Source organism: Euleptes europaea, chromosome 7 (assembly GCF_029931775.1).
Source record: "Euleptes europaea isolate rEulEur1 chromosome 7, rEulEur1.hap1, whole genome shotgun sequence".
In the NCBI taxonomy this organism is placed as follows: domain Eukaryota; kingdom Metazoa; phylum Chordata; class Lepidosauria; order Squamata; family Sphaerodactylidae; genus Euleptes; species Euleptes europaea.
In genome coordinates this window covers 6,353,207-6,367,280 of record NC_079318.1, presented here as the reverse complement: position 1 = coordinate 6,367,280, position 14,074 = coordinate 6,353,207, and the positions used below count along the sequence as shown (strand labels likewise).

Sequence of the window (14,074 nt, the reverse complement as noted above, 5' to 3'; positions counted from 1 at the left end):
GAAAGTGTGAACAGTATTTTTTATAACATTTCCAAACTCTTAATACATCGCTGGGAATACCTAGTGCGGTAACAGCCAATGACAGATAGGAAGCAGAGTGTGATCAGCCCTGTCAAAGCTAATGAAAAATTGAGGAGAATAATAGAAAGAAAGAGCTTGTCATTATTTATATAGCAGCTTACAATCTATAACAGCATACAATGCAAATAATGGCAGCAATTGTTGGTACTGAAGCATTTTGCAAAAAGAGTTCTAATGGAGCTGTGGAATTTGGCTTCTAGAGAAAAGAAAAACACTTGCTTATGCAGGGGAAAACTGCATTTTTCAGTGGCTGCATTTTTCAGGGAACGGGTTATTAAGCAGTGTTGTCTTTGCCCTTATTTCACGGTGTTTTCTTGTCATCTCCCCAAGCTACTGTTGCTGCTTTTCCTCCGCTCTGCAGCGGCCCAGATAAAAATACTTCCCTCAAGATGTTAGGAGACTGAGGTGGGACTCAGGCCAAGCTCTCTCCTTTCAGGTTCCTTCTCCTTCCTGAAAACAGCAAGGGGGCTTGGAGAGGTAAGTCTGAGATGGTGTCTCTAATCCTGCTGACCCAGCTATTATTGTAGGAAAGATTCACCATTACTGGAATAGTAATATGCTGCTGCTATTTAGGGCATGTTTACAATATGCATTGTTTGTAAATTGCTCGATCTTTGAGAGATTTCTTGTGTGTGTGTACCTATTCTCTCTAGTATCAGAGGAGCATGCCTATTATTTTGGGTGCGGTGGAACACAGGCAGGATGCTGCTGCTGCACTCGTCTTATTAGTGGCTTCCTAGAGGCACCTGGTTGGCCACTGTGTAAACAGACTGCTGGACTTGATGGGCCTTGGTCTGATCCAGCAGGCCTTTCTTATGTTCGTGTGTGTGTGTGTATAAACAATTTTGGTTGTGTGTTATTATTACCTTTGTGTATTAGGATTTTTGTCACTTAGCTTCACATGGCCCAGCTATTATAGCCACCGCTGTACTTCCACCTCTCCATGGCAGCCTCCACAAAAAAAATTAGAAATTCTTCAAAGCAGTTTCAGAAGAATGTTACAGTAAAAAAACCACAACAAAGGAAATAAGTACTTTCAGAACGAAAAAGAAGACAAATTGGAGGAACCGTGGGAATTCTAGGAGGATTCATTAACAACTGGAAAATAACAGCATTTTAAATTTAAAGAGATGACACCAGAAGAAAGAAACATTTTCAATCTCTCCTTTAGTAATGAAGGAACAAAAGGAACGTTATTTCTTAAAAACAATGGCAAGAATTGGATGAAGAGGGTGTAATGTGTTTAAGAAAGAAGAAAAACACCATCAGGAGCAGAAACTGACAGTACCAAACAGTTGCTGAAGAAGATTGAATACAAGATAAACAAGATTGCTCATCAGAAAATAAAGCAGATAAATTAAAGGAAAGCATGACTTTATAATGCTCAAGACTTGACCAAATGAGCCTTGTACCCCCAGACATTTAGCAGCTCTGACTTAGAAAATATAACAGTATAAAAGGTAGAACAACTACAAGTTGATGAGAAGTGGGATGAAGAAATCAAAAGGAAATGGGAATATATGAGATTAAAATATAAATACCATATAGGATAGTCAGGTCCCTCTTCGCCATCGGCGGGAGGTTTTGGGGGTGGAGCCTGAGGAAGGCAGGGTTTGGGGAGGGGAGGGACTTCTGTGCCATAGAGTCCAATTGCCAAAGTGGCCATTTTCTCCAGGTGAACTGATCCTATCAGCTGGAGATCATTTGTAATAGCAGGAGATCTCCAGCTATTACCTGGAGGTTGGCAGCCCTAATGCCATATAAGAAAAGGCTTCAGCAGCATCCTGTGAGAGAAAGGATGTCTAAAAGGAGTGAGGGAAAACAAACAGCCTGGATGTCAGAACTAGAGAAAACAGCAAAGCAACTTTTTACAGTGAATAAAATAACTCTGTACAGTGGAATATATTATACAAGCCACAATGCTGTTTCGAAATAGCACATATATATATTTTTGTTTTATCACTTACTAAGAAACTTTAAGGACAGTTTACAATTAACTTCATTTTCACTATACTAGAAATATTCTAAATGTTTTTAAAGTATTTGGAGAATTTATGACCTTGACTGACTCAAATCTTTCCAAACTGAGAAACCATCATGCACTATGATCCACTTAGAGAATGTAATTTCATTTCTGTGGTTCATTTTATTGATAATCTTCTGGCAGAGATGCCCCTTTTTAGAAAATTTCCTGCCAAAAATCTATAGCAAACAAGCATGCCAAACTGCAGCACCATAAAAGGCATTTTTTCCAAATGCCTCATTCAAGTATTTACATCCTCCAAGAACAGAAGGTTTTAAAATCTTTGTGATTATCTTATCTTAGCAATGACTGAAATGGGGGATTTAATTTTGAGAAATCTATAGTCATGTTACAGTGACTTGTTTTAAAGATAAATGGTTTAAAATCTGAATGCCCATTTGCCCCCAAGTGTTTTAAAAGCCACCCAAGATTTGTAGACAGCCCCCAGGAGGATATGTTCTCTGACCCATTAAGAATTACCAATCTATGGCTTCCCCCATCTTCAGTGTTTACGTACATTGGTCTACAAGAGACAATTCCAAGAGTACAGTTCTATAAGCAAGAATTATACACTTCTCACTATCAATAAGTCAATATTATATGACTGAACAAATAAATATGAAATAGCTTTGATTTGCAAAGCTCTACTCAAACAACAGAACTGTCTCCCCTTTCCACTGCACACCCCAAAAATGGATCAGAGGTGTGAGTTGTGTATCTGCATTGGCAAGGAAAAATTGACACAAATTTCCTCTTACACAATCAGACATGCAATTCCACACCTGTGGAAGAGGACTTTGTTTCCATGCCACTGCCTACATGATTTCCAATTCAAGTACAAAGCAGCTATGAATAATATAGATTTGGGGTTGGCTTGAAGGACTCCCATTTACCAAGTGAAGGTTCTTCTTCCAGTTGAAACTACTTACATAGCAGAATGGAATCCTCAGATCCAAATTTCTGTCTAGAGTTACAAGAGTAGGTATATTTTAATTAGAATTGTCATCCAATTAAAGAAGCTAAGGTTAATAATTTTAACTAATTAGCTTGATTAATTAAGTTTAAATTCATTTTCAAATTACCGTCCTCATTACAAATGCCTTTATGAAATGTGACAGAAACCCTAAAACCTTACTAGGGCTCAACAGTGTCACCTAGAACGTCTGGAATCATGGACACCTGCAGTTTACATTAGAATAACCCATTCACTTCCATTCCACATTGGACCATCTTGCCAGACTTAATTCTTTTTGTACAAATGACAATCTGGTTTGGGCCAGACCTCCTATTTGTCATGGAAGTTCAGTATCATTACCAGATGTGTGATGGGGGTGGACTATGCTTCATAAGTCTCTGATTGGTACCAGTAGCCTCTGACATCAGAGATGGGGCTTTGCACGGAATTGGTGAAACCAGCTCATCAGAGAGGAGGCAGAATTAGGTCCAATTTCACTGACCACAAATAACTGCACATTTGGGATTTTACCGGGTGTTCAGTGGAAACTACGGAGGTTGGGTAGAGGTTAATGACTCCACAAGAGATTGAGTAGAGGTTAAGGACTCCTTTACCCTCTTGTTACTGCAAGGAACTCTGTCATGCTCTGAAGAAGCCTAGGTAAAATGTACATAGCTGAGCTGGTTCAACTCTATTGTGTGCCTAAGTATTTTCTAGGGTTTCTACCCTGTCACTTTGTTACAGCTCTGGTACTATGCTAGAAGGATATCTTCTCAGCAGGTCAATCTGACTGGTGGCAGTTGGTTACCAGATTGATTTCCAAGAACCCCTGGTCTAAGGGAGTTTCCCAGCAAGGAAAGACACCTTTCTCCCTTCTTTCCACAACCTGAGATATACCGTATATACTCGCGTGTAAGCCGAGTTTTTCAGCCCAAAAAAAGGGCTGAAAAAGCCGAACTCGGCTTATACGCGGGTCAATACGGTAGAGGGGGGAGGGGGGAGGAGGGAGGAGGGAGGAGGGAGGGGGGAACTTACCTCCATCACCGCCGCCGCCAGGCCCAGGCGCCTTCCTTCGGCCGGCAGGGGCCTTCCAGCGCAGGCAGGAGGCCCCCGCCGGCCGCGCCACCGCTGGCCGCGCGCCTGGCCGCCTTCCTCTGGCCGGGAGGGGCCTGCCTGCGCAGGCAGGAGGCCCCCGCCGGCCACGTCGCCGCTGGCCGCGCGCCTGGCCGCCTCCCTCTGGCCGGGAGGGGCTTGCGAAGGCCCCTGCCGGCCGCGGCGCCGCTGGCCGCGCGCCTGGCCAGGAGGCCCCCGCCGGCCACGCCGCCACCGACCACGCGCCTGGGCGCCTTCCTCCCGCCGGCAGGGGCCTTCTGCCAGCCCAGGAAGGCAGCACCGCCGCCGCCGATTCGCCGCCTCTTCAGGTAAGTAGGGGGTTCAAGGGCTCTTCCCCCTCCCCCCCTTGGATGGCACAGGGGTCGGGGTGGGTTGGGGTGGGTTGGGAGGGCCCGGAGGCCGGCGGGAGGCCGACCTGGAGCAGGGGCCCTGCGCTCTAAAATGGCGGCCTCCATTTTAGAGCGCAGCATTGCCGGTAAAGGGAATTTCTTATTGACCCTCGGCTTATACGCGGGTCAATAAGAAATTCCCTTTTCTGGCCTCAAATTTGGGGGGTCGGCTTATACCCGAGTATATACGGTAGAAAGTTCAAAATAATATAATTTTACACTAACTATAAGAAAAAAACATTCAGTTTTAATACTTTATTTTTAATCCATAGCGTACTACCACAAATAGTCTTAAAACTAAACAACTGTGCCTTCCTCATACACATCCCCACAAAAATTAAAATGGCCTCATATTAACCCAAGTTTACGTTAATCAACCTATTATACTAATTAAAAATTGCAGTCCTGGTTTTAATCAATTGCAGGCTTTGTGGCCCATTACCTACAGCCCCAAATTCTGTTAAACAAAATTTAGTTTCTGGCACTACGTGTGCAACCAATGTTTACCAAATATTCAAAGAGACAAAAACAAAAATTAAAGCAAACCATGTATGGAGTTGGGAAGTCCAAGAAACTACACTCATTACAATAGCTATGTCCCCAGAAACAGACATCTGTCCTCTATGGTAAAAGGTAAAACTACAACATTAAGTGTGGGAAAATGTAATCGAAATGTGCTGGCAGCTCCCCTAGATCTGCATGAGTACACTGCAGTACACAGGGGGGAAGTCTGCATTGCCCTTCCAAACTATACACACTATCTTGATATAGCAATAACACCTATACAGTAAAGGTTTAATACTTCCTGTGTGATTGCAGTTAATAATCTCTGTATAGTGCTCTTGCTTCCATACTATCTAAACTAAGGACGAAAAACATTTAATTAAGTATGCAATCTGAACTGCCATCAGCATGAATACTATCAAGAGCTTTGTGCATTATAAAGCAAGGCAAAGGGGAACACGCATTCATTCAACAAAATGGTCCTGTGCTATTGCATTATAAAGTACACCAAAAACATTCATTTTCTGAACACAGACCAGGAACTCTGCCAAGACAACCAGATTTTAACAGGTGAAGACCAGGAGACAATTGTAAGAGTCACATACGAGAAGAAAAAATTTCCTTGCTGGATCAGAGCAAAGCTCCCTATAATCCAGCTTTCCATCTCCAACACTGTGTCAGGCCTGTATCTCAGTTGCTTTCGTTTCCTGCTCTCTGTTCAGACTCAACAGCTCAAGGATTGTTATGCATACCAATCTGACTTTGAAGCTGTGTGAACTTCAGTACTGTTTGTGTTCTGTAATCTCTTACGTGTTTTCATGCCTTCATATTACCAAGCCCAAGCCAGCAAAAGCCATTGCTGTCACCTTTTCTTCATGCTCTGTAATCCTATTTAGACCAAGTAAAAACCAGCTTCTTTTGGACCTGGCTGTCTCTGATGTGGTTTTTTTGGTTCTGATTTAGGCCAAGGGCTCACATTGTGACAGCAATCTCTTTTCTTTTCTCTGTTCTCATCTGCCTGGCTAGAGCCCCGGAGGGTTCGCCAGGCGTTCGGATTGGCGCTGGGACGGTGCTCTCCGAGTTATTTGCCCGGGGCTGGAGGCCCTGTGCGGTTTGCCCGGATTCCGGGGGGGAGCTTGGTCGCTCCCCAGACAGTGGGTTCCTCGCCGGAGCCCTGGAAGGGCCCCATCCTTGATACCTTCCTTTGAGGACAAAGCCCTAGACAAAGTTCATCGGGCAGACGTGGAACGTAACCGCCTTACTGGACTTGTACGGGCGCAGCGCGGAGGCCAATGCCCGCCACGACCTCCAAGCGTCAGATTATCTAGTGGAGGATGCTCGACTGGCCCGGGTGTGCGGAGCCGGGCCAAAAGCACTGGCGAAACAGATGGTTGCGCTCTTCCACGGAATGACCTCGACCACCACTTCAATGGCCGGGATTGCTAAGCTGTCAACCCCCGCCTTTGGTGTCAGCGCAGCGACCTTAGCGGTTCAGGTCCAGCCGCGACTGGATCTTCCAGATTAAGCTGGACCTATTTCGGCATGGGAGCAGGAGGCTCTGCCTTTAGTTACCACGGCCCTGACCACCAAACTTGAAGCGGATCAGGTTTTGGCGGATCGTAAGGGGGTCAAAGAGGACTTGCACTATGAGGAAACTCTCTGGGCTGCAAACCTCCGAATCAGCCAGCCCCATCGCTTAGGTGATGCGGGCGAGAATATGTTTTTGCTCCGACAGCACAAACGGAAACACATAGACCGAGTGGCCTGCTTGCAGGATCAAATGCACCTTTTGCTTCACGACAACGACTGCTTGCAGCAGATACAAGCCGTACCGGGTGGCTCGGCCCCAGCTCCAAAACTAGGGACTCCTGATCAGGTTCAACAGCAGCAACCTGTGGCACCTCTGGGCGGAGCGCCCGTGTTGCCAGTAGCTCCAGCAGTGCCTGTGGCGCCAGGAAACCCCGGAGCTCACGTCCTGCCGCCGCCAGGAAGGCCAGGGGCCCCGTTCCTTGGATCTACACCAGCACCCATACTACCTCCAGTTCCATGGAGACCACCCAAACTGAAGATCTCTTTTGCCGGCTCGGCAGAGATACTACCCCGTCAGCGACCCAAGGAGAGGGGAAGCCAGAAGCCTCCCCCCCCCCAAAGCTTCCGCTCCCTGCCAGCGGAGATCAGCACGACCCCCTCAGGATCGCGAGTCCCGATTCCAAAGGGGGGCCTGTCTCGTTTGCGGCGCTATGGACCACTTTGTTTCAGCATGTCCTCAACGCCTGGAATTCCCTCGACCGAACGCATCGCCCTGAGCTCGGGGACGACCTCAACGCAGAGGCACCGCGGCCACCCGCAGTACAGCACCAGGACGGCCCACACCCTCTGCACTTCCTACTTCTGCAGACCCCTCCGGGTCCCGGATTACAAGTGCCCCAGTGGGGGACAATTCTCCATCTTTGGACAGGGATCATCCCTGGGATACCCCAGCGTTAAACCTGGACTCACCTCCTGACCTGGCACAAAACCGGGGATGACCTCAACGCGGAGGCACCGTGGCCGCCCGCAGTACAACGCCGGGATGGCTCACACCCTCTGCACTTAATTTCAGAGACTCTCCCGATCTTCCTACTTCTACAGACCCCTCCGGGTTTTGGATTACAAGTGCCCCGGTGGGGGGATCATCTCCAGGTTACCCCAGCGCTAAACCTGGACTCGCCTCTTGACCTGTCAAATAACCGGTCACAGTCTGCGGTGAATGGAGTGTTACCGCAGACCCCCGCAGTTTCTCCTGCAAAACCCAAGAAACCGGTGAAGGTGAGAGAAGTAGAAAATACAGTGTATGTGGACGCAGTGTTGCAACACTATAAAGGGGGTCCCCAACTGCCTGTCAAGGCACTTATTGACTCTGGCTGCGGCCGCACTTTAATCAGTGAGGCCACGTTTGCAGCCCTCAAAGTCAAGTACGAGGCTTTACCAGCTCCCGTCCAATTTGCCCAGATGGATGGGAGCCCTTTTAAGGGGGGACCAGTCGATCATCGCACATGGGGAGTAGCGATGGGTATTGGTTCTCATTGGGAACAAATAGACTTTACCATAGCCCCCATCCGATTCGAAGTTGTCCTAGGGATTAATTGGCTTAAAGGTCATAGTCCTTATATAGACTGGGAAACGGACACTATTTCCTTTGCCAATCCCAAGTGCGAACAGCACCGACAGGGAGTCGCGGTGATGCCTCCACCCGCTCCGGCTTTAACCTCCGATGCCGCATCGCCACCACCTTTGCCCGAAGCATACAGAGACTTTGCAGATGTCTTTGATGTTAAAGAATGTGATGCCTTGCCCCCCCACCGTACCACTGACTGTGCAATTGAAGTGGTAAAAGATTGCACACTGACTAAGAGCAAGATTTACCCCATGAGCGTTTCCGAACGCACTGTGTTACGTGACTTTTTGGATAAAAATCTTGCTCGAGGGTTCATTTGGCCATCGAACGCTCCCAACTCAGCCCCAGCGTTCTTTGTCCGGAAAAAGGAGGGTGACCTGCATTTATGCATTGACTTCCGAAAGCTTAATGCAGTTACCCAAGCCAACGCCTACCCCATACCGTTGATTTCAGATATTATGGGGCAATTACAGGAGAGTCGCGTTTTCTCCAAATTGGACTTAGTGGAAGTTTATTATCGCGTCCGTATCCGCGAGGGAGACGAACCCCTCACCGCCTTCTCTAGCTGTTTTGGAATGTATGAATTTCTTGTGATGCCTTTCGGATTGAAAGGGGCTCCGGGGGTCTTCATGCAACTCATTAACGAAATCCTCCATGATTTGCTGCACCGCGGCATGGTGGTTTATTTGGATGATATTCTTATTTATTCGAAAACCATGGAGGAACATGTTGCTCTGGTCAGAGAAGTTTTACAACGACTGTGTAACCACCAGCTCTATGCAAAACTGTCTAAATGCGAATTTCACCAAGAGCAGATAACTTTCTTGGGATACATAATCTCTCATCATGGCCTTAGCATGGACCCCGCTAAAGTCCAATCGGTAATTGACTGGACTCCGCCCTCCACCCGCAAGCAAGTGCAGCAATTTCTGGGCTTTGCTAATTTCTACCGCGGTTTCATTCCCAACTTCGCTCAAGTGGCGCTGCCAATCACTGACCTCCTGAAAACAAAGGGTAAAGGGGTTTCTGCAACGTTGCCCTCTGCCAAAATACTGTGGACTGATCAATGCCAATCCACCTTTGTAGCCCTCAAACGGCTTTTCACTTCTGAACCGGTCCTGCAGCACCCAGATCCGAACCAAATGTTTATTGTACAGGTCGATGCGTCCGACGTAGCCATGGGAGGGGCCCTACTCCAGAGAGGACCGGACTGTCTCCTTCACCCCTGTGCCTACTTCTCGAAGAAGTCTGCACATTCCCAATTAAACTGGCCCATTTGGGAAAAGGAAGCATCAGCCGTCCACCATGCCCTTACTCTGTGGAGGCAGTTTCTGGAGGGGTCTGGGGTCCCCTTCGAAGTTTGGACCGATCACAAAAATCTAGCTGCCCTCACGGGGACCCATAAATTGTCCGCAAAACAACAGCGTTGGGCGGACTTCTTTGCTCAATTCCGTTTTGTTCTTAAACATGTGCCCGGGAAACAGAACGTGCTTGCAGATGCCCTATCCCGGTTGCCTCATTACTCAGTAAAACGTGACCGGCCGACAGACTCTTTGTTCACCCCGGCACAGAGAGAAGCCCTGCCCCTGCTGACTGTGCAGACCCGGTCCCAAACCCAACTCCAGCAGGGGAATCACACAGTGGCCGACAGGGTATCCAGCCCTAACCAGCAGGCTCCCTCGCCTGCCCCCCCTTGCGCCACCTGTATCCAGCGCTCCGCAGCAACCAGTTTCTCCCCCCCCCTCCAACACCACCAGCTCCTGGTTCACCCTATCCCGCGAAAGGAGAGGGGGTGATCATCTCCAATTCCTTCCTGGACTCCCTTCGGGCTCAGTGCCTAGCCGAACGCACTGCCCAAACCTTGCCCCAAGGTGTACTTGAGCAAGGTGGTTGTTGGTACAAAGACTCTAAACTATACGTGCCTAAGATACTTCGAAGAGACGTTCTGCAGTTAGCTCATGGAGCTAAAACTGCGGGACACTTTGGGTTCCTGAAAACCCTTCACTTGTTGCGCAGACAGTTTTGGTGGGGGGGAATGCGTTCTGATGTAGACTCCTTCATTCGCAGGTGCCCTATCTGTGCCACAGTCAAGCGATCTCAAGGCAAACCCCCAGGACTGCTGCAACCGCTGGAAATTCCCAGCAAGCCCTGGGAAGTGATTGCCATGGATTTTATGACGGATCTCCCACCTAGCGGGGGCAAAACTGTACTATGGGTTGTTACTGACTTGTTTTCCAAACAGGTACATTTGGTTCCATGTGCGGGTATTCCCTCCGCCCCCAAGTTGGCCCGCCTCTTTGTGTCACATGTTCTCCGTCTCCATTCATTCCCGCGCAAGATAATCTGCGACCGCAGAACTTTGTTCCCAAGTTTTGGAAAGCTTTCCTCAAGTTGGTGGGGGTGGAGCAAGGTTTATCTAGTGCCTATCATCCCCAGACGGATGGGCAAACTGAACGTGTCAATGCTGTGCTAGAATGTTATTTACACTGTTATGTCAATTACCACCAAGATGATTGGGTAGAACTGTTGCCTTTTGTAGAATATGCTTACAATAATGCTGTACATCAATCTACAGGTTTCAGCCCATTCTATGCTGTGTATGGTCAGGACTTCGGTCCTCTTGCCCCTGTAGAAGCACCTGAGGGGGAGGGGGATCCTGACGTAGCCTCTTGGGCACATGCTCTCCGTACCACATGGCCCTGGCTGATGAGAAATCTTGACAGAGCTAAGCGCAAGTACAAAGCGCAAGCAGATAAACATCGTTCTCCCAGCAAGGACTTTCAAATTGGTGACTTAGTGTATCTGTCCACCAAGAACCTAAGGTCCACCAAGAACCTAAGGTCCACTCGTCCTTGCCACAAACTCAGTGCCAAGTATATTGGACCATATCCTATTGCCCGGATTATTAATCCTGTCACCATGGAACTTACTCTCCCTAAAACCTTAAGACGTATACACCCAGTCTTCCATGTCAGTCTCCTCAAACCTCATACCGCCTCCCCGGAATGGCACCCTGACCCGCCTCCAGAGCAGCCCATAATGGTGGGGGGGGGGGAGGAGCATTTTGAAGTATCAAAGATCCTGGACTCCCGTATACGACATGGATCTCTCCAATACCTGATTCGCTGGAAGCACTTTCCCCCAGCGTACGACGAGTGGGTGCGTGCACAGGATGTCTCCGCCCCATATCTGGTAAACGCCTTTCACACCGCCTACCCGGACAAGCCGTCCCCCTACCAAGCCGGAGGGGGGCCTTAAGGGGGGCAGAATGTCAGGCCTGTATCTCAGTTGCTTTCGCTTCCTGCTCTCTGTTCAGACTCAACAGCTCAAGGATTGTTATGCATACCAATCTGACTTTGAAGCTGTGTGAACTTCAGTACTGTTTGTGTTCTGTAATCTCTTACGTGTTTTCATGCCTTCATATTACCAAGCCCAAGCCAGCAAAAGCCATTGCTGTCACCTTTTCTTCATGCTCTGTAATCCTATTTAGACCAAGTAAAAACCAGCTTCTTTTGGACCTGGCTGTCTCTGATGTGGTTTTTTTGGTTCTGATTTAGGCCAAGGGCTCACACACTGTGAGAATCCTAGAAGCTTACAGCTGAACATGCGTGGCATGGTTGAATTTGCCACTTTCAGTTTGTCCCCAGAAAGAGATTCCCCATTGATATCTCTAAACACGGAGAAAGTGTTTCAGCAAGCTTTTCACTATGACCTCTATATCTCTTCCCTGCCTAATATCAGCATAAAGATCTCAGTAGATGCATATATCAATGAAATAGTTATTACAATAAACTCATTAATGATTAGAAGTAATTTTAAAAGTCCTCCAAGTTTAATTCCCCCCCCCCAAAAAATGAATTTGTTTCTGTGGCAATGTTTTCAAATAAATGTCAAGACAAAACTCAGGAAAGAATGTGTGAAAGACTGGGGACAATGAATGTAATAAACTATTGAGGTTATGGAGATTTTGATAAACTACCATGGTCTTAGCCCTAGAGCATAAAAATTATTACCCTCTGTGAAGCGTATCCAATTTGTACAGAATCTCAAATTTTTGAGAGAAGTCTCTTTAATGCCAGTGGCTTTTAAATTGCCTGTGTCAAAATAAGCTCTGCTTTACATAAGCATTTTTAGTTCTTAGGTATTAAGAGAATCTCAAGTTCAAAGGCCTCAGAGATCTTCAGGCCACTCGCAAGAGGCAAAGAAGGGTTTGTAGGGCTGTGTAGTTCTGCTGCTATTTGAGTTGTATCTGTATTTCTGAAGCTTGCTTTTAACTCTTGGTGTTGTAGCACATAGTCCTAGTGGGAGTGGCTTCTGCTGACTGAGGTGAGTCATCTGAGCAGTGGCTCTCAACCTTTTTTGCTCCATTTCCCCCTTTCACCATTGTTCAGAATATAATTTTCCCCTTCCCAAGATAGTCTAACTCAAAAAAACAAACTACAGTTTTACAGATTGCACATAATCTAGAGGACATCACGTTTTGCTGAATAGTGGTCCCAATTCTCCCCCCGGAACCCTAAAATTCCCCCCTGGGGGTGGATTTCCCCTTTGTTGAGAACCCATGTCAGATAGAGCTCTCTTTTCCCTTGAAACTCAAAGCAGCCTGAAAAGCAGTATTTGCCAGATGCTGCCTTGATTTCTGTGGCACTCCTCTGTTGGTGAATGAGTCTGTGTGCTTTCTCCAACACTCTCTATATGTATGTATCAGTCATTAAAGCAAAAAAACAAAAAAAAGAGTTGGCATTCAAAATCCCCAGATGCTAACCAACTGAAGGAAATTCTCAGATGAGAACAAATACTTGGGACTTACTAAACATAAAATGACAGAACTGATGGAATATCGGGAGTCATGAAAAAGGAGACATGAAAACAAACAATCTACACATCCTTAGAGGAAACCTATTTCAGGCTAAAGTAAAACTGTTCAAGGGGCACAAAGAGCAGAGTTTATAAGTAACATCTTAACTGGCAGACTAGAGGAGACGGTCCTACATGCATCCTCATCCCATGCTATTTACATACAGTAGTCTTGAAAGTAGCCCCACACAAAGCGTGTCACAGTCATCTAACCTGGATTTGATCAAAGCATGTATCATTACCTCACCCAGTTACGGCTTGGGGTTCTGTGAGGGGGTTCTAATCGTCCATTGCCAACTTGGTACAATAATAGGGAACCTGTGCATTTTCCACAGAGTGGCCTCTACAGGCCAGATGGTATATATCTTGTTGGTGGGGGGAGTAGGCTTCAGTGATCTCAGAACCAGTTATTACAGCTTCCTTTCGTTGGGTGGTAGAGCCAGGCAAATAAAACTGTCTAGTTTCTATGGCATTTAGGTATTGGTCGGGGACACAGCACAGGGGTGACCACACACCCCAAGAGACTGGTAGAGGGCAAGAACAGTGGATTTTGCCACTTCTATGTGTGTACGGTTCCAGTAGATGACTGGGGAAGGCAATGACAAACCACCCCGTAAACATAGTCTGCCTAATAAACGTCGGAATGTGACATCACTCCATGGGTCAGGAATGACCCGGTGCTTGCCCAGGGGACTACCTTTACCTTTAATTTTTGAAACACTGCGGGGATGTGGAGGTCATGGCTACTTTGAACCTGGATACTGGTAAGAGAAACATCCTTAAACTCCTTAAAGTCCTGCTGGATCTACCCCGAGAGGGGTGGGAGCATCTAGGCAGCTGACCTCTGTGTTTTACCTATCCAACATGTATGGAGTGTTGGGAGTTCTCTCACGAATTAGGCATGCATGCTATAATGATAGGAAAACCCCTGCTACAGATGACTCACATGTACATATATAACACACCTCTAACTTATGAGTCAATGATTTGCTGAG

At 47.1% G+C, this 14,074-nt stretch overlaps 1 protein-coding gene across 2 annotated transcripts in view; it reads right to left on the bottom strand.

Annotated features, from left to right (window-relative positions):
* UTRN (utrophin) overlaps positions 1–14,074 on the bottom strand; it is a 760,310-nt gene that overhangs the window by 426,898 nt on the left and 319,338 nt on the right. The gene's annotated exons all lie outside the window — the stretch shown is intronic.